Raw genomic sequence first — 19312 nt, forward strand, 5'->3', positions numbered from 1 at the left:
TGGAGACCCCTGTTGGGAGGTCTCACCCAGTTAGGAGGAAAGGGATCAGGGACCTGCTTAAATAAGCAGTCTGGATGCTCCTTGGTGGAGTGGATTTGCTGTGCCGGGGTGAATCCCCCTCATCCGGGCTGCCCTGACTCTCCAGAGCCAGCAGGCAGAAATGACTAAGATCGTTTATTCATGATATCATGGCCGCCCCTCCTCATAGGGGCTCCTCTCCGAGAGATCAGAGTTCTGTCCATAAACCCCTGGTTGGGGATGCTGAATCCCACAGGGAGGCCCCATCCAGTGAGGAGGAATTGGTTGGGGTATCGATTAAAGAAGCAGTCTGACCTCGAACTGTTCCAGCCCACTGTGCTGCACTGTGGGGGAATTGCTCCAAGGCTCTTTTCCTTGCTCCAGACAGGTGATCAGGTCTGGCTTAGAGATAGCAATACCATTTCTTGGCTTCCAGGAGGTCCTTGCATCCTTGCTGTGGATCTCCCAATACCTGCAGGTCACAAGGTCACAAAGGCTCTGCCTCTAGAAGCAGAGGATGAACAGCAATGAAGACAAGACCTGGAGCTCTTGCTGTGGGGAGACACCAGTTTAAGCATTCATGTATGCCACCTAGATGCTACTGAAGTTTCTTTGCCTATGGGTGGCCATTAACTGTGCTGTCATGTGGGAAACTCCCATCTGAACTGGGGCTTTACGATTTTTGTTACTTTTATTCGAACATGGACTGTGTCCCTGCCTGGCATCTGGTTTTGCATTGGCTGGGCCTGCCCTGAAGGATGCTTATTTAGCACCCCTCTGAGCTGCTGGGAACCCACAACACTGCAGACAGACAGCTATTTTTATTTTTGTGGGCTCAGTAATAACATTCTTTTCATCATTTTTTATTGTGTTTATTTGGATCTTATCTCTTTCTTCTTTATTAGTCTAAATAGCAGCCTATCTCACTAATTTTTCAAGAAACCAACTCTTGGATTTGTTGATGTTTTGAATTTTTTTGTGTGTCTTGATTTCTTTCAGTTCAGCTCTAATTTTGGTTATTTCTTGTCGTTTGCTAGCTTTGGAGTTGGTTTGCTCTTGCAAAATTTCTGTGTAATTGAATGGATTTGAGTGATTAAAGGATACAAACTTTAAGTTGTAAGATAAACAATTTCTAGGTATAAAAGGTATAGCATCAGTGGTGATATGATTTGAATGTGTCCTCCAGATTTCATTTATTGGAAACATAATCCTCATTGTGTCAGTTTTGAAAGTAGGGTGTTGAAGACATGATTGGATCCTAAGGGCTCTGCTCTCATTAATTGGTTAGCCCATTAATTCATTAATGGATTAATGAGTTAATGGATTAATGGGTTATCATGGGAGAGGGACCTGTGGTTTTATAAAAAGAGGAATAGAGACCTGAACAAGCATGTTAATATGCTTGGCCCTCTCATTATGTGATACAGTGTATCAACTTGAGATTTTGTACAAAGTCCTCAACAGCAAGAAGTTTCTCACCAGATGCAGCCCCTCAACCTTGGACTTCTCAGCCTCCATAACAGTAACAAATAAATTCTTTTTTTAAAAAACAAATTGCCTGGTTTCAGGTATTCTATTAAAAGGCAACAATAAACTGACTCAGGCAGGTGGTGATGGATGTGTTCATTTGATTTTGGTAATTATTACACAATGTTTATGTACATCAATTTATTGTGCTCTGTACTTTGAATATATAAAATCTTCATCAATTTAATATTTAAAAATTTTATAATGTTAATTACCTCCAATAATTATGCTTTGCTTCTATGCAGATTCTTTATAAACGACCTTCAGACCCAGATTTAGTTTGTTTGCTTACCCATTCATTCACAGAATATATATTACATTGTCTTGAAGAATCAGAAGGTTTGGCAGAATGAGACCTATATTCTCAAAAAGCATTGATTGTTGGAGCTCAGTAGTGGCTGCCATCATTAAATCCAGCTGGGGCTCTTCAGTTTACCTCAATTCCTACCGCTCCCTACAGTTTCCATGATTCTAATGCAGAAAGTCAGCTGCCATAACCTCCTGCTTGGACAATTGCTTTTCTCTCAATTGACACATTTGAATAATCTGATTTACATAGCCTGCCTGGATTTTTCATGCATCTGAGTTTGTGACCACATGGTTTAGGCCAAAGCCTCTATTTTAGAGATACTTAAGACCAGGGAGGTCAAGCAATTTGTTCATCGTCTTACCGCTTATAAACATTAAAATCTAGACTAAAATCTGAATCCTAGCTCGTTGTACTTGTTTGTACCTTATTCCATTGTGCAGTTAGGCATATGCAGCACATTGTGATTTTTTGACTAGAAGATATTACGTCCTCCCTTGTCAGTGATTTCTCTTATTTTCCTCTTCCTCCTCTAGACAGAGAAGAAAACCTCTTCTCAGTTGTTGATTATTATAGTCTGGAAGAGTCTTATTTCCTTATGCATGTTCTATTATCCATGAATATACCACAGATTGTGTCAAAAAAAAAAAAAAAAAACGCTGGTTCTTTATGGCAAAATGAGCTATATAACAAGACTTTTGGGAGAGACTGAGTTGTTGGAGTCTCTATTATCTTCTGTATTGGATTTGTGCTTCTGAGCCTTCCATAATGTGAGACCCAGATCCCACCAGCTATGATTATGACTGGCATCTTCATCCTTGCTCCTCTTGAAAACACAAGGCAAATATCCCTGCCCATTTCTTCTAATAATACTTCTAAATATAAAGGTTCCCAATTTAAAATTTTGTTTAGGGTCTATTATCATGCACTAAGATTGGTCCTGCATATCTTTTCAATATAAATAGAAATAACTTATACAATTTACATTTCATATGGATTTTGCTTGTTTACCCATTAGTTGTTAATATTTTCTAATTTCACAAGTTGATTCAATGAAGCAGAGTTGAAGAGACATTTTTATTTGTTCCAAATTATCATATTCAGATGTCTACTCAGAATACATTTACCAGTAAGGGTCAATATTTCAATTTAAATAGATTTGGATTTTGAGGTCCAATTAAGTGTCCATTAGTTTTGGATCAAGAATGAAACAAATGTGTAACTTAGTCAGAATTCCTTCACAAGTTGGGGATCTAGAACGGCTTGGGATCTGTACCTTCATTTCCAAGTGTTGTAGTGTTATTCTGAGAAATTTGGTTACTAGAAGCAGAGATTGAGTAAAACATCCTTAGTAGGCACTGGGGAAATAAGAATCTGCTAACATTTAGTCTACATAATTATCTTGTTTCATTTCTGTAAATACCAAGGATTGTACTGCCAAAAGTGTGTATGTATTTTAGATAGCTGTTAACCACAGAAAGAGAATATCAAATTGGCATATGTCTGGAATGCTACTGGTTCTTCCAGAAATTTGCTAAATGGGAAACAGAAACTCTCATCTTATTTAACTTAAATACAATAACCTACATAAACATAACAGTGCCTGGGCTTACAAAGTAGATGCTAATCAATGAGCCAGTCAATTCAAAATGTATTAGTCCATTCATATAGGATTCAATATACTGAATATTGACATTGAATGTTGCTATTTTAAATTATTCACTACTAAGCCAAATTATAAATTAGCCATAGACTCAGAATCATAGGATTTGGGTTGCTAGAAATATAATTTCTTAACTCCCGAGGGAAGAGTTTATATTGTCAGAAAGAGAGTTTGAAATATAACAAAAGGGTAAGGAAAATAACAAATATCATTTTTCCAACAGAGAGCTGATTAAGGTTGAACTCTGTATACCTGAAATACAGGGATTAAGAAAATTGGGCTTAAAAATGGTTACGACAATTTTCCTCATTGTTTTTCCTCAAAGGATTAATGTATAGTTTTTATTGCTAAAATTATTCAAGAAGAGAAGTATCAGTGTCTACAACTACATCTAATCACTTACCTGAGGGCAAGATACAAGATCAGATGACTTGAAAAACTGAGGCAAAATAATTGTCCCTTCGTGGTCCTCACACATCTTCTTTCTTTGGAAAAGAAAATTATTTGTTAAATTGGAAGACCATGATGAGGTACGATATCCTGACATCACAAATACTAAAAGCAGCAACTTTCAAGTAGCAATTTCTTCTACATTTCAATTGTTAATCTGTGACAACATACCCTCAAATCATGATTTTCCATGTATGTTTTTATGAGTTGCTAACTGCAAGTTGATACATTCTAAAAATAATTTTTAAAATTGTAAGCAGGAATATTTTAAAAACATAATGAGTTCATGTCCTTTGTAGGGACATGGATGAAGCTGGAAACCATCATCCTCAGCAAACTAACACAGGAACAGAAAACCAAACACTGCATGTTCTCACTCATAAGTGGGAGGTGGACAATGAGAACACATGGACACAGGGAGGGGGACATCACACACTGGGCCTGTTGGGGGGGTGGGGGAAAGGGGAGGGAGAGCATTAGGAAAAATATCTAATGCATGCGGGGCTTAAAACCTAGCTGATGGGTTGATAGGTGCAGCAAACCACCATGGCACCTGTAAACCTATGTAGCAAACCTGCATGTTCAGCACCTGTATCCCAGAACTTAAGATACAAATAAATAAAATTAAAATTAAAATTAAAAAAAATAAAAAGATAATCTCACTATTCATCATGTGATAACTGTAAAAGCCTTGGTTTACTTCTTTACATATTTTTTTCTATGCATATGTTGTATGTGCACATGAACATATATTACAGTTTAACAAAAAATGGAATCATAGTCTAGGTAGATTTCTGTCCTGGTATTTTCATTTAAGAATATATCATAAAGATTCTTCCATGGCACAGGCAAACATGTTTTTCACAGCTGCATAATATTTCTTCACCATACTTTATGCACTCTTTTATTGTTGGAGATTTAGGCATTTTTTTATTTTTTTTTATTTTTTATGTTTTTAGATGGAGTCGCACTCTGTTGCCAGGCTGGAGTGCAGTGGTGTGATCTGGGCTCACTGCAACTTCCACTTCCGGGGTTCAAGCGATTCTCCTCCTTCAGCCTCTGGAGTAGCTGGAACTACAGGCGCGCACCACCATGTCCAGCTAATTTTTGTATTTTTAGTAGAGATGGGGTTTCACCATGTTGGCCGGGATGATCTTTATCTTGTGACCTTGTGATCCGCCTGCCTCCGCGTGCCAAAGTGCTGAGATTACAGGCGTGAGCCACTGCACCGGGCCGATTTAGGTTGTTTTTAATTTATCAGCATTATAAATAGTACTACAGTGAAGTTCCATGTTATACACATTTTTATCCACAAATGCTTAGTTCCTGAGGATACATTTTTAGAAGAAAAATTACTAGGTTACAGTTATAGGCAATTTTAAGGTTTTGATATATAAAACCACATTGCCCTTCAGTAACATTTTGATTTAACTCTAGTACCAGCAATGTATTTTCTCTGCACCTTATTCAGAGCTAGAATACGTGCATGTATATATATATGTGTGTGTGTGTGTGTGTGTATATATATGTATATATATATGCACAGATATATATACTTTTCACTGTTGGAATGTGTGATAGACAAAAGTAAAGTTTTATTTTTTTTTTAGTGTCTTGTTAATCATTGTTATAACCCACTAGGACATTAAACTTTGGGTAAATTCTCCAACCTAGTTGTACTGCACAGATCCTGAAACACAATGCTAGAAATGTCAGGGTGATGTTCTTAGATGGTGGTCTTAGGCTCTGGATTCAAAAATTACAGATTCTTAGAATGAGAAGAGACTTTAGAGGTTACATAGTCCAATTTATAACCCACTGTGGGGAAGTTCTCCACAATATTCCTGACAGGTAGTTAATCCAGCTTGAATTCAGAATCTCACTACTTCATGCAGCAGCACATTTATAGAAATGTAGTACGTAGACTAGAAAGGACCTTGGAGATTGTGTAGTCTCCCACCTTCTGTTGCCTAAAGCTACACAATGATTATATTTAGGGGAAAAATCAGAACTAGAAGTCACCTCTCTGGATTTCTAGCAGGGCTGCTGTGTAAAGTTGCTCAGGCTACAATGCAAATGGTGCCACCCTGGCATTATGCAACATAGTATACCCAATTCCCAGTCTCCACTACATTATGCTTTAGTTTAAGCCCCTCTTATAACATTGGCTGTCCTTTTCCGGGTATTGCTTTCTCACACATTTCCCCTTAAAATGCGTGAGCCTGAATTTAGTATAACATTCAAGAAGTGGCTCACCAGAGTAAAGGGACATTATCACGTTGTTGTTGTGATTGTACTGGTAGTGGAATCTACACTGTTGTTACTGCAGCATGACTCAACATTTCACTTCTTGACAGCAGCTTTACACTATAATACAAGTCACTCAGTCTTTTAGTAAACTAAAACACCTAGATCATTTTGGTTTCGACAACAGAAATTTATTTTCTCACAGTTTTGAAGGATAGAAGTCCAAGGTCAAGGTACCAGCATAGTTGGTTTCTGGTGAGGGCTCTCTTTCTGACATATAAATGGCTGCCTTCTCACTGTGCTCTCACATGGCAGAGAGAGAGAGACCTCAAGCTTTCTGGCATCTCTTCATACAAGAGGAAGACACCATAATCCCATAATAAGGGCTCCATGCTCATGACCTCATCAAAACCTAATTACCTCCCAAAGGCCATCACAATGAGGGTTAGGGTTTCAACATATGAATTCTTTTTGGGGAGACACAATTCAGTCCATAGCAATATCCTATACTATTAAGTAGTTCTGTTTGCCTAGGTACTGATTTTATATATATTTCTGTTAGTTACACCTTGGTAATTTCATCTCCTACTTTCTTGAACAGAACGCAAATTACTTGAGCTTAGGGAGTTAAACTTAGGTAAGATGAACTCAGCGCTCTATTACAATAACCTCCCTGATAATCTGATTTCAATTTCCTCTTCTCAATTTTTGTTCTGCCTTTTCCAGTTGGAAAAGCAGTTTATTTATTCATTAGTCCACCTGGCTGATTCTGATTTACTTCTAGAAATGCTATTCAATTAATTCTTTCTACCCAATGACTATAATTATCATTGATCTCATTGACCAGAGGAAAAGTTATGGACCAGAGTTAACAGTTCAAAAAATGATAAAATGATAAAAAATATTTTTGTTACAAGAAATATAGTTGAACACTTTTTTTTTTTTTTTTTTTTGCCACTGAAGGTCAAGATAGACCCAAGTCTTTTAGACTACTGAAAGTCCCAGTCCAAAATTGGAGTCGTTGACATTTGACAGAGCCAGGAACAGTCATACAGGTGTTAAGGCACACTTTAATTTTTTTTTTTTTTTTCTGTAGATTGTCCTAGCATTTTCTTCAAGCCTGTAATAGGTGAAATTATATTGTTCACTTATAAGCCTCCTTAGTTTTTAGCTTGGTTCCAAAGACTGTCTTATTTTAAAATCTTGGTGCCAATTATTAGTACTTACATGCTGCATTATTTTCAGTGTAGAACATTTTTAAATACATGGAAAACCATACATTCATACACATATTCACACGCGCAGGCCTATGTGCAGACACAAACACATAAACACACACACCGTTTCCATTTTTTTTTTTCACTTTCATGTTGTTGTTTCCTACTGTGTAGGCCAAAGCTGAATCCAAGCTAAGTTTTGAGGGCTATCTTTGGTTCCCTTCTCGCTCCTATTTACATAAATATCACTGTTTACTTTTACTTGTCTTATCTAGGCAACCGTGTCCTCATATTACCCAGAGACTCTCACAGATTTCAATATGAATCTACTTTCCTTGCTCAGTAAAAACTTTGTTTCTTTTCTCTCATCAAAATGTATCTGTTCTCCTCATTGCAAGCTTTTCTGTTTTTCATTGCTATTCCTAGATAAACTGTATAGATGTTTAACTGTTCATAGTTTTATTCTTTGTATGCAGTATATTTTTACTTAAATTGGGACTTCCTTAAGATACCACCTTAACTAAAAAGAATTTCTCTGATGGCAGGGAGGTCAGGCTCTATAGTGGAGAAGGCAGGCATTTCTTTGATGCCTAAGTTTGACTCACTAAAGTCTTTTTCCAAATCTAGCACATTCACCTTTACTACAGTAAAACAAACAAACAAAACAAAACAAAAACACTCAATGGTAAGAAGTTAGAAATGGAAAGAATTAGTATGATTGATAAGAGAGGATGATAGCATACTTGTAGAAGGAAAATACTTGTACATATAAATTTTATAGATGTGTAACCCATGTCAGCTATTAGTTATCTGCCTGATTCCAAAAGGCATTTGCAAGAGAGCGGGGATTAGGAAAACATCACTTTTTAGATACGCTGGCTGGTTTGAATCTCTCTGAGTCCTAGAAGAAACAATGACTCTTGGTTTGAACTTTTTTTCCCAATAAAGCAGAAGAGATGTGATAGCATCTAAGGAAACAGAAAGGAGAACATTAGGATATATTCACTATTTGCTGATGACTTGCGGGTAAGAGATCTTGATGCCCTTCACTCAAATTTTACTTCTAGATTTAAAAGCTGAAATGTGAAGTTAAAAGTGACTTAAATTGGCCAAGGAAATATTTAATGGCTAATTGAAATAATACCAAGGAATCTTACTTTTACTTGATGTTTTTACTATTAAAATAATGTGAAGTATCACTGATTGAAGAAAAACAACTCCAAATCATACGTTACTGCTTTGGTTGCCAACAAATCATGTCACATCTATGAAAAGCCTGATTCTTAAATAAGGCTTTAGTTGTCGATAGATTTATGAAAATAAACACTGGGACAGATGTGTATATCAAATGGGAATTAGGCAGTGAGATTGGGCCTTGCACGAGCTGTTGCTCTTTCCTAGTCTACCCTGCCTTTCTATTTAGAGCAACGTATGCAGGCCGATGTAGAGAAAGTAAAATGAAAGTATTTCCTTGCTTCAGAGTAGACATACACTTGATACATGTTTATGAAAGGAGAAAATGAAGGAAGAATGGATGGAAATATGGAGCAAAGGAAGGAAGGAAGGAATGAAAGCAAGTAGGTAGCAATGCAATAGAGTCTAAATGAGAACTCAACTTTGATTATTTCCCCTTTAACATTTGTTTCAATAATGTGCTGTAGAACATCTCAATGTTTTCTCAATGAGATGCTTGTGCTCTTTTAACCTAATGAAATAGGAATACTTTTGTCAGTCTTATTTATTTTTTAAATGTAACATAACAATTATTTTAGTTATTATAATTATTTAGATTTAGTATACCAATTCATGCTATTCGCCCATCAAATCTTTCAATAACCTCACCCAGCAGAGGTCCATGATATGCCTTATTAAGGGAGAGAATGGACCAAGCACAGTCATAACTGGGGGTTCATATTGAAAAAATTAGAATGTAGTTAACCAAATATAACACATTTATCAATAGGATGGGGAAAATCCTTTTTGACCTTAAGGCTAATTAACAGGTTTCTTAAAATAGAAGCATTTCTTACAGTTATTTACATGATATCACATAAAGTATAACTTAACTTAAAAACAAGATTGTCTGTACAAAGATGCCATTGCATAATATTTGGTGATCTCTTAATAATAAATTTCGTAGGATATCTACTTGCTTAGAAAATAAAGCTATTGTTTTTTAAATAAACTATACTTCTCTTTACTTTTCTAGTAATTCTTCTTGCCCTTGTGGAATGCATAATATTGTTTAACTATAAACAATGCTTGAGGTTAAATAGCCAGATGCTATTTTAATTGATACAACACATTAGTTTCAGAACATCTTTGTTTTCATTTGATTTTATATAATTGTGAATCAGTCATTAAAAATGAATAAACATGTCCTCAAATAAACTTATCAGAGTCAAAAGAAATTTAGAAATAATCCCTACCCACGAGGATTTTGTAGTACACATTTGTGCTTTGTGTCAGTCTTGTACAACCAGCTTGAAGATTTAAGAGGGCTATTTTTTGTAGTGGTTAAAAATTTTACTATAGGTGTCAATTATCCACTATCTACTTTCTGTCTATATGGGATATGTACCTATCCTGGACATTTTATGTAAATACAATCAGACAACATGGGATCTTGTATGACCGATATCTTTCACTAAGTATAATATTTTCAAGGTTCATCCATGTTGTGGCACATGTCAGTATATCTTTCCTTCTTTCTGCTAATATTCTGTTGTTTGGATTTTTAAAATCTGTACATCAGTTGATGGGCATTTGGGTTGCTCACACCTCTGGCTATTATGAATAATGGTGGTATGACCATTCATGTACAAGTTTTTGTTTGGAGATATGTTTTCAAAACTTTTGGGAATTGCTGGGTCCTATGGTTATTCTATATTTAACTTTCCACAATGGCTGAAGCATTTTGCATCCCCACCAGAAATGTATAAATGTATGAGGGCTCGACTTTCTACACGTTCTCACTAATTCATGTTAATATCTGTCTACTTTTTTTTTTTTTGTGATAGCCAACTCGTGGATGTAAAGTGGTCTCTCATTGTGGTTTTGATTTGCATTTCCCTGATGGCTAGTGATGAACATATTTTTGAGCAATACACAAATTGCTCATTTGTGTATCTTAAATGTCTATCCAAGTCCACTACCTATTTTAAAAACTGAGTTATTTGTGTTTTGTTGGTGTTGTTGTTGTTGTTGTATGCTATAAGAGTTCTATATATTCTGGATACTAACCTTTATCAAATATATGATTTCCAATTTTATTTTTCATTCTATACATTGTCTTTTCACATTCTTGATGGTATCCTTTGGCACACAGAAATTTGCATTTGGATCAAGTCCAAGTTATCTATTATTTCTTCTATCACTTGTGCTTTTGGCATCCTATCTCAGAAACTGTTCCCTAATCCAAGGTTATGAAGATTTACACTTACTTTTTTTTCCTAATAGTTTTTGCTGCTATAGTTAGATCTATGACCCATTTTGTGTCGATTTTTGTATATGGTGTGACATAGGAGTCCAGTTTCATTTTGAAATTGACAACTGCCAGTCCTTCAACTTTATTATTATTTTTCAAGTTTAAATGATCTTGACTGTTCTGTGTTACTTGCATTTCCATATGAATTTTAGGATCAAGTTGTCAATTTTTGCAAAATATATTATGTTGGAAGTCTCTCTGGAATGACATTGAATTTGTAGATTGTTTTGGGTAATATTGCCATTTTAACAGTACCAACTTCTGTTATATACACATATGGGATGTCTTATTAATTTGTGTATGCTTTCATTTCTTTCAACATATTTTATATTTCTCAAAATATATGTTTTGCATTTGTATTGTTAAATTTGTTCCCAAATATTTTATTTTTTATGCTACTGTATATGGAATTTTTAAAGTTTTATTTTTGGGACATTCATTGTTAGTGTATAGAAACAATTCATTTTTATACATTTATCTTTTTACTGAAATCTGTCTGAACTCACTTACCACCTCTGATTTTTTTTTTTAAGAGATTACTTATGACTTTCTATATACAAAATTGTGTCATTCAAATGAAAGAGAGAGTTTTACATCTTCCTTTACAGTCAGGATGCCTTTTATTTATTTTCCTTGCTGAATTTCTCTGGATAATACCACCAGTAAAATACTGACTAGAAATGGTGAAAGCAGACATCCTTTCCTTCTTTCTGATCTTAAGGGAAAGCCATCAGTCTTTCACATTAAATAAAATGTTGTCTGTTCATTTTTCATAAGTGCCCTTTATCAAGCTGAAGAACATTTTGTTCTAACTTGTTGAGTGTTTTACACATAAAAGCCTGTTGAATTTTGTCAGTTTCTTCTGAGTCTATTGAGATAATAATACATTTTTAATATACTATTTTAAGAGTATTTTTAGATTACAGGACATTTGTAAGAAAGTACAATGCATTCCCATATATTCCTCTTCCCTCCATACATAGTTTCACCTATTATTAACATCGTGCATTAAGTTGATACATTTGTTACAATTGATAAACCACTACTGATATACAATTATTAAATAAAGTTCATAGTTTACATTAGGTCTCATTTTGTGTTGTACATTTCCATGGGTTATGACAAATGCATAATGTCATGTGTTTATCATTATAGTATCATACAGAATACTTTCAGTACCATCAACATTTCATGTGCTCCACCTGTTTATTCATCCATATACTCCTCTCCTTCTGTTCTCAACCATGATTTTTTTTTTACTGTCTCTATAGTTTTGCATTTTCTAAAATGACATATTGTTGGAATCATACAGTATGTACCCTTTTTAGACTGACTTCTCTCAGTTAGCAATATGCTTTTACATTTCCTTCATGTATTTTCATGACTTGGTAGCACATTTCTTTTAATTAATGAATAATAGCTTATTTTATTGATGAACCACAGTTTATCTGATCCCCTATTGGAGGACATCTTGGTTGCTCCAAGTTTTAGCAATAATATAGCTGACATGAACACAGTATGTGGAAATTTGTTGGCATATTTTTTCAACTCATTTGGTTATATACCAAGAAATATTATTGCTAGGTCCTATGATAAGTCTATATTTAGCTTTACAAGAAACTGTCAAACTGTCTTCCGAAGTGGTTATATTATTTGTATTGCCCCAGAAATGAATGAAAGTTTTTTTCTTTTTTTTTTTTTTTTTGAGACGGAGTCTCGCTCTGTCGCCCAGGCTGGAGTGTAGTGGCCAGATCTCAGCTCACTGCAAGCTCCGCCTCCCGGGTTTACGCCATTCTCCTGCCTCAGCCTCCCGAGTGGCTGAGACTACAGGCGCCTGCCACCTCGCCCGGCTAGTTTTTTGTATTTTTTAGTAGAGACGGGGTTTCACCGTGTTCGCCAGGATGGTCTCGATCTCCTGACCTCGTGATCCGCCCGTCTTGGCCTCCCAAAGTGCTGGGATTACAGGCTTGCACCACCGCGCCCAGCTGAAAGTTTCTATTTGCTTCACATCTTCTCCAGCATTTGGTGTTGCCTGTATTTTGAATTTTAGCCACGTAATAGTAAGTGTGCAACACAAACGTTATGAGATATGTGTTTTGTAAATATTTTCTCCCAATCTGTGGCATTTCTTTTCATTCTATTAGTGTCTTTTCTAGAGGGGAAGTTTTTTGTTTTAATGAAGTCTAACTTATTATCTTTTCTCTTTCATTTTTAGTGTTTTTAGTGCCATATCTAAAAAGTAATTGCCAGACCCAAAAGTCATTGCCAAACCCAAGTCATTGATTTTTCTCTTATGTTTTCCTTCAGTGTTTTACATTTTCCATTTAGGCCTATGAACAACTGAATATCACTTTTTGTAAAATATATAAGCTCTATCAAAATTCATTTATTTGCATGTTGATGTCCAATTGTTTCAGGACCACTTGCTGGAAAGACTGTCTTTCCTCCATTAAAAGTAAACTATTTGTTTTTATTCTTTTAACATATTATTTATGATATTAATATCGATCAGTTTTTGGATATTAACCCAACCCATCATTCCTGGAATAAATTCCACTTTGCCATTGTATAAAATCATTTTTCTATGTTGCTACGTTTGGTTTGCTAATATTTTGTTCAGTTTTTTGCATCTATACTTATCAAAGATGTTTTTGTCTCATTTCCTTTTGATTTTTTTTTTTCTGCTTTTGATATGAGGGTATTGGCTTCACTAAATGGGTTAGAAAGTGTTCCCTTCTCTTAATGTTTGGAAGAATTTGTGCAGGATTGATGGCAATTCTTTAAATGTTTGCTATAATTCATCAGTGAAGCCATGTGGGGCTGTTCTTTTTATTAAAAAAAATATTTTTTTGGATTACTAATTGCATCTCTTTACTTGTTACAGTTCTATGAAGATTGTCTATTTCTTTTTGAATTGAGTTTGATAATTTCTTTAAATATTACTTTTTATAATATTCCATTATAGTTCTGTTCTTTCCATAAGTCAATAGTAATGTCCCACCTTTCTGTCCTATTCTGGTAGTTTGAGTCCCCTTACTCTGTGTTTTTCTGAGGAACACTCTAGGTAAAGCTTTGTCAATTTTTTAAATCTTGTTACAAAACCAGTTTTTGACTTCATTGATTTTCTTTATTGTTTTCCTTTCTCTATTTTATTAATTTCCACCATAATCTGTATTATTTTCTTCCTTCTGTTTACTTTGGATTTAGTTAGCTTTTCTATTTCTAGTTTCCTAAGATGGAGATGGAAGATTACATTATTGAGTTTAGATCCTCCTTTTTTTTTTTTTTCTTTATTTGAGATGAAGTCTCCCTCTTGTCCCCCAGGCTGGAGTGCGATGGCTCAATCTCGGTTCACTACAACCTCCATCTTCCGGGTTCAAGCGATTCTCCTGCCTCGGCCCCCCGAAGTGGCTGGGATAACGCCTGCCACCATGGCCGGCTAATTTTTGTATTTTTAGTTGAGACGGAGTTTCACCATGTTGGCCAGGCTGATCTCGAACTCCTGACCTCAAGTGATCCACCCTCCTTGGCTTCCCAAAGTGTTGGCATTACAGGCGTGAGCCACCATGCCCAGCCCCTTCTTATTTTTTAATGTAGGCATTTACACCTATAAATTTCTGTGTATGCATGACTTTAGCTGGATTCTATAATTTTATTTATTTATTTATTCATTTATTTATTTATTTTACTTTAAGTTCTGGAATGCATGTGCAGGATGTGCATGTTTGTTACATAGGTATACATGTGTCATGGTGGTTTGCTGCACCTATTGACCCATACTCTAAGTTCCCTCCACTTGCCCCCCAACTCCCAACAGGTCCTGGTATGTGTTGTTCCCCTCCTTGTGTCCATGTGTTCTCATTGTTCAACTCCCACTTATGAGTAAGAACATGTGGTGTTTGGTTTCCTATTCCTGTGTTAGTTTGTTGAGGATGATGGTTTCCAGATTCATCCATGTCCCTGCAAAGAACATGATCTCATTCATTTACATGACTGTGTGGTATTCCATGGTGTATATGTATCACATTTTCTTTATCCAGTCTATCATTGTTGGGCGTTTGATTTGGTTCCTTGACTTTGCTATTGTAAATAGTATGGCAATAAACATACGTGTGCATATGTCTTTGTAGTAGAATAATTTATATTCTTTTGGGTATATACCGAGTAATGGGATTGCTGGGTCAAATAGTATTTCTGGTTTTAGATACTTGAGGAATCACCATACTGTCTTCCACAATGGTTGAACTAATTTACATTCCCACAAACAACATAAAAGTGTTCCTGTTTCTCCACAGCCTCACCAACATCTATTATTTCTTGACTTTTTAATAATTCCTATTCTGACTGCCATGAGATGGTATCTCATTGTGGGTTTGATTTGCATTTCTCTGATGGCCAGTGATGTTGAGCTTTTGTCATATGTTTGTTGGCCACATAAATGTCTTCCTTTGAAAAGTGTCTGTTCATATCCTTTGCCCACTTTTTGATGGGGTCGTTTGTTTTCTTTTCTTGTAAATTTGTTTAAGTTCCTTGTAGATTTTGGATATTAGACCTTTGTCAGATGGGTAGATTGCAAAAATTTTCTTCCATTATGTAAGTTACCTGTTCACTCTGATCATAGTGTCTTTTGCTGTGCAGAAGCTCTTTATTTTAATTAGATCCCATTTGTCAATTTTGGCTTTTGTTGCAATTGCTTTTGGTGTTTTAGTCATGAGGTCTTTTCCCATGCCTATGTCCTTAACGGTATTGCCTAGGTTTCCTTCTGGTATTTTTATGTGTTGGGTTTTATGTTTAAGTTGTTAATCCATCTTGAGTTAATTTTTTGTATCAGATGTAAGGAAGGGGTCCAGTTTCAGTTTTCTGCATATGACTAGCCAGTTTCCCCAGCACCACTTATTGAATAGGAGATCCTTTCCCCATTGCTTGTTTTTGTCAGGCTTATCGAAGATCAGATGGTTATAAATGTGTGGTGTTATTTCTGAGGCATCTGTTCTGTTCCATGGGTCTATTTGTCTGTTTTGGTACCAGTACCCTGCTGTTTTGGTTACTGTAGCCTTGTAGTATAGTTTGAAGTCAGGTAGCATGATGCCTCCAGCTTTGTTCTTTTTGCTTAGGATTGTCTTGGTTATATAGGGTCTTCTTTGATTCCACATGAAACTTAAAGTAGCTTTTTCTAATTCTATGAAGAATGTCAATGGTAGTTGGATGGGAATAGCAATGAATCTACAAATATCTTTGTGCAATATGTCCATTTTCACAATATTGATGGTTCCTATCCATGAGGATGGAATGTTTTTTCATTTGTTCATGTCCTCTCTTACTTCCTTGATATGTGGTTTGTAGTTTTCCTTGAAGAGGTCCTTCACATCCCTTGTTAGCTGTATTCCTAGGTATTTGTTTCACTTTGTAGTGATTGTGAATGGGAGTTCATTCATGATTTGGCTGTCCATTTGTTTAATGTTGGTGTATAGGAATGCTTGTGTGTTTTGCACATTGATTTTGTATCCTGAGATTTTGCTGAAGTGGCTTATTGGCTTAAGGACTTTTAGGACTCAGAGGTTGGGGTTTTCTAAATATGAAATCATGTCATCTGCAAATAGAGACAATTTGACTTTTTCTCTTCCTATTTGAATACCCTTTATTTCTTTCTCTTGCCTGAAACTCTCAATAAACTAGGTATTGATGGAATATATTTCAAAATAATAAGAGCTATTCATGATAGACCCACAGCCAATATCATATTGAATGGGCAAAAGCTAGAAGCATTCCCTTTGAAAACCAGTACAAGACAAGGATGCCCTCTCTCACCACTCCTATTCAACATAGTATTGGAAAGTCTGGCCAGGGTAATTAGGCAAGAGAAAGAAATAAACGCTATTCAAATTGGCTTTTATTTTTATACATCTCAAAATATTTTCCAATATCCCTTATGATTTAACTATTAGATATTTAGGAGTACCTTGGTTAACTTACACATATTTATGAGTATATTAAATTTCTTTCAATAACTGATTTCAAATTTAATTGCATATGAATATACTTTTAATGTATATTCTTAAAAAATTAAACATTAGGGAATATATTTTTTATGATTTAATTTTTTTTAATTTATGGAAGACTATTTTACGCCCAAAATACTTACAGAATATTCCATGTACTTAAGAATTTGTGTTGTATTGTTGGGTAGAACTACAGGTTTCTGCTAAGTCTATATGGTTTATAGTTTTCTTCAAGCCTTATATTTCATTTTTGATCTCCTGTGTAGTTCTATTCATTTCTGAAAGTGGGATATGGAAGTCTGCAATGATTATTGTTGAATATATTTCCCACTTCAATTCTGTCAAGTTGTGCAAGTCTAATTATTTTTCAAGAAAGAAAGCACGTAAAGTATCTATGTAATGCATTTAAAAGGTAAATAAGTGAATGAAGGAATGAGTGAATGAATAAATAAAAAGCATAACAGTGGCTGAAATTTATTTTTCAGTTACACTTGATTTGTTACTTACCCTTCTATTTCAAAAATTATATTGACTTCTTGTGCCCAGAGATTTAATCACAATCAGTGAAGAGTGGATTTTTAAAAAATTAAACTCGTGTTTTAGATACAGGGGTACATAAGCAGATTTGTTACATGGGAACTTTTCACTCAGGATGGTGACATAGTACCCAACAGGTAGGTTTTCAACCTACGTCTCCCTTCCTATCTTCACCTGCTAGTCATCTACATTGTCTGTTGTTCCCATGTTTATGTCCATGTGTGTTCAATGGTGAGCTCCTAATTAAAAGTGAGAAGATGAGTTATTTGGTTTTCAGTTATTGTGTTATTATACTTTGAATAATAGTTTCTAGCTAAATCTATGCTGCTGTAAGATATAAGATTTCATTCTTTTTATGACTTGTAGTGTTACATGTTGTATATGTACCATCTTTTTTCTGTTTTCATCCAATCAGCTGTTGATAGGCACCTGGTTTGATTCCTTGTTTTGCTATTGTGAATAGTTGTGATGAACATATGAGTGCATGTGTCATTTTGGCAGATTGATTTATCTTCGTTTGGGCATATACCCACTAGTTGGAATGCTGGGTAAAACCCTAGTTCAACTTTTAGTTCTTTGAGAAATCTCCAAACTGTTTTCCACAATGACTGAACTAATTTAAATTCCCGCAACAGTGTATAAGCATCCTCTTTGCTCTAACAGCCTCATCAACATGTCTATTTTGACTTTTATATAACAGTTAGTCTTACTCCTGTGAGGTGGTATCACACTGTGGTTTTGATTTGCATTTCTCTGATGATTAATGATGTTAGACATTTTTTTTTCCATATATTTGTTGGCTGCTTGTATGTCTTATTTGGAGAAGTGTCTGCTCATTTCCTTGCCAACTATTTTATGGGTTTGGTTTTGTTATTATTTATTTAGTTAAGTTCTTTATAGATTTGGAGTAGTAGTCCTTTGTTGGATACATACTTTGTGAATATTTCCTACCACTCTGTAGGTCTTTTTTTGTTTGTTTGTTTGTTTGTTTGTTTCACTCTGTTGACAGTTTCTTTTGCTGTGCAGAAACGTTTTAGTTTAAATAAGTCCCACTTGTCAATTTTTGTTGTCATTGCAATTGCTTTTGAGGACATAGTCATAATAATTTCTTTGCAAAGGTCAGTGTCCAAAAGGGTATTTGCAAGGTTTTCTCTTCTAGGAATTTTATTGTTTGAGGTCTTAAATTTAAGTTCTTAGTCTACGTTGAGTTAACTTTTGTATATGGTGATAGGTAGGGTTCCAGTTTTATTCTTCTGCGTATGGTTAGCCAGTTTTCCCAGCACCATTTATTGAACAGAAATTTCTTTACCATTGCTTATGTTTGTCAACTTTGTCAAATATCTGTTGGTTATAGATGTGGCTTTATTTCTGAGTTTTCTATTCTGTTTTCTTGGTGTATTGTCTGTTTTTGTACCAGTACTATTTTGGTTACTGTAGCCTTGCAGTATAGTTTGAAGTTGGGTAATGAGATGCCACTGGTGTTCTTTTTGCTTAGAAACGCTTTGGCTATTTAGAGTCTGTTTTTGTTTCCCATGACTTTTAAAATACTTTTTTTCTAATTCTGTGAAAAATGACATTGGTAATTTGATAGGGACAGCACTGAATCTGTAGGATGCTTTTGGTAGTATGGTCATTTTAATGACAATTTTTTCAATCCATGAACATGGAAATTATTTTTGCTTATGTCATCTATGATTTATTTCAGCAGTGCTATTAGTTCTATTTGTAGAGATAGTTCACGTTCCTGGTTATATGTATTCACAGATATTTTATTTTTTGTGTGGCTTTTGTAGATGGGATGGTATTGCTTATTTTGTTCTCGGTTAAAACATTATTGGTGTATAGAATGCTACTGATTTT

This window comes from Colobus angolensis, unplaced genomic scaffold (assembly GCF_000951035.1).
Source record: "Colobus angolensis palliatus isolate OR3802 unplaced genomic scaffold, Cang.pa_1.0 Scaffold161, whole genome shotgun sequence".
Lineage (NCBI taxonomy): Eukaryota > Metazoa > Chordata > Mammalia > Primates > Cercopithecidae > Colobus > Colobus angolensis.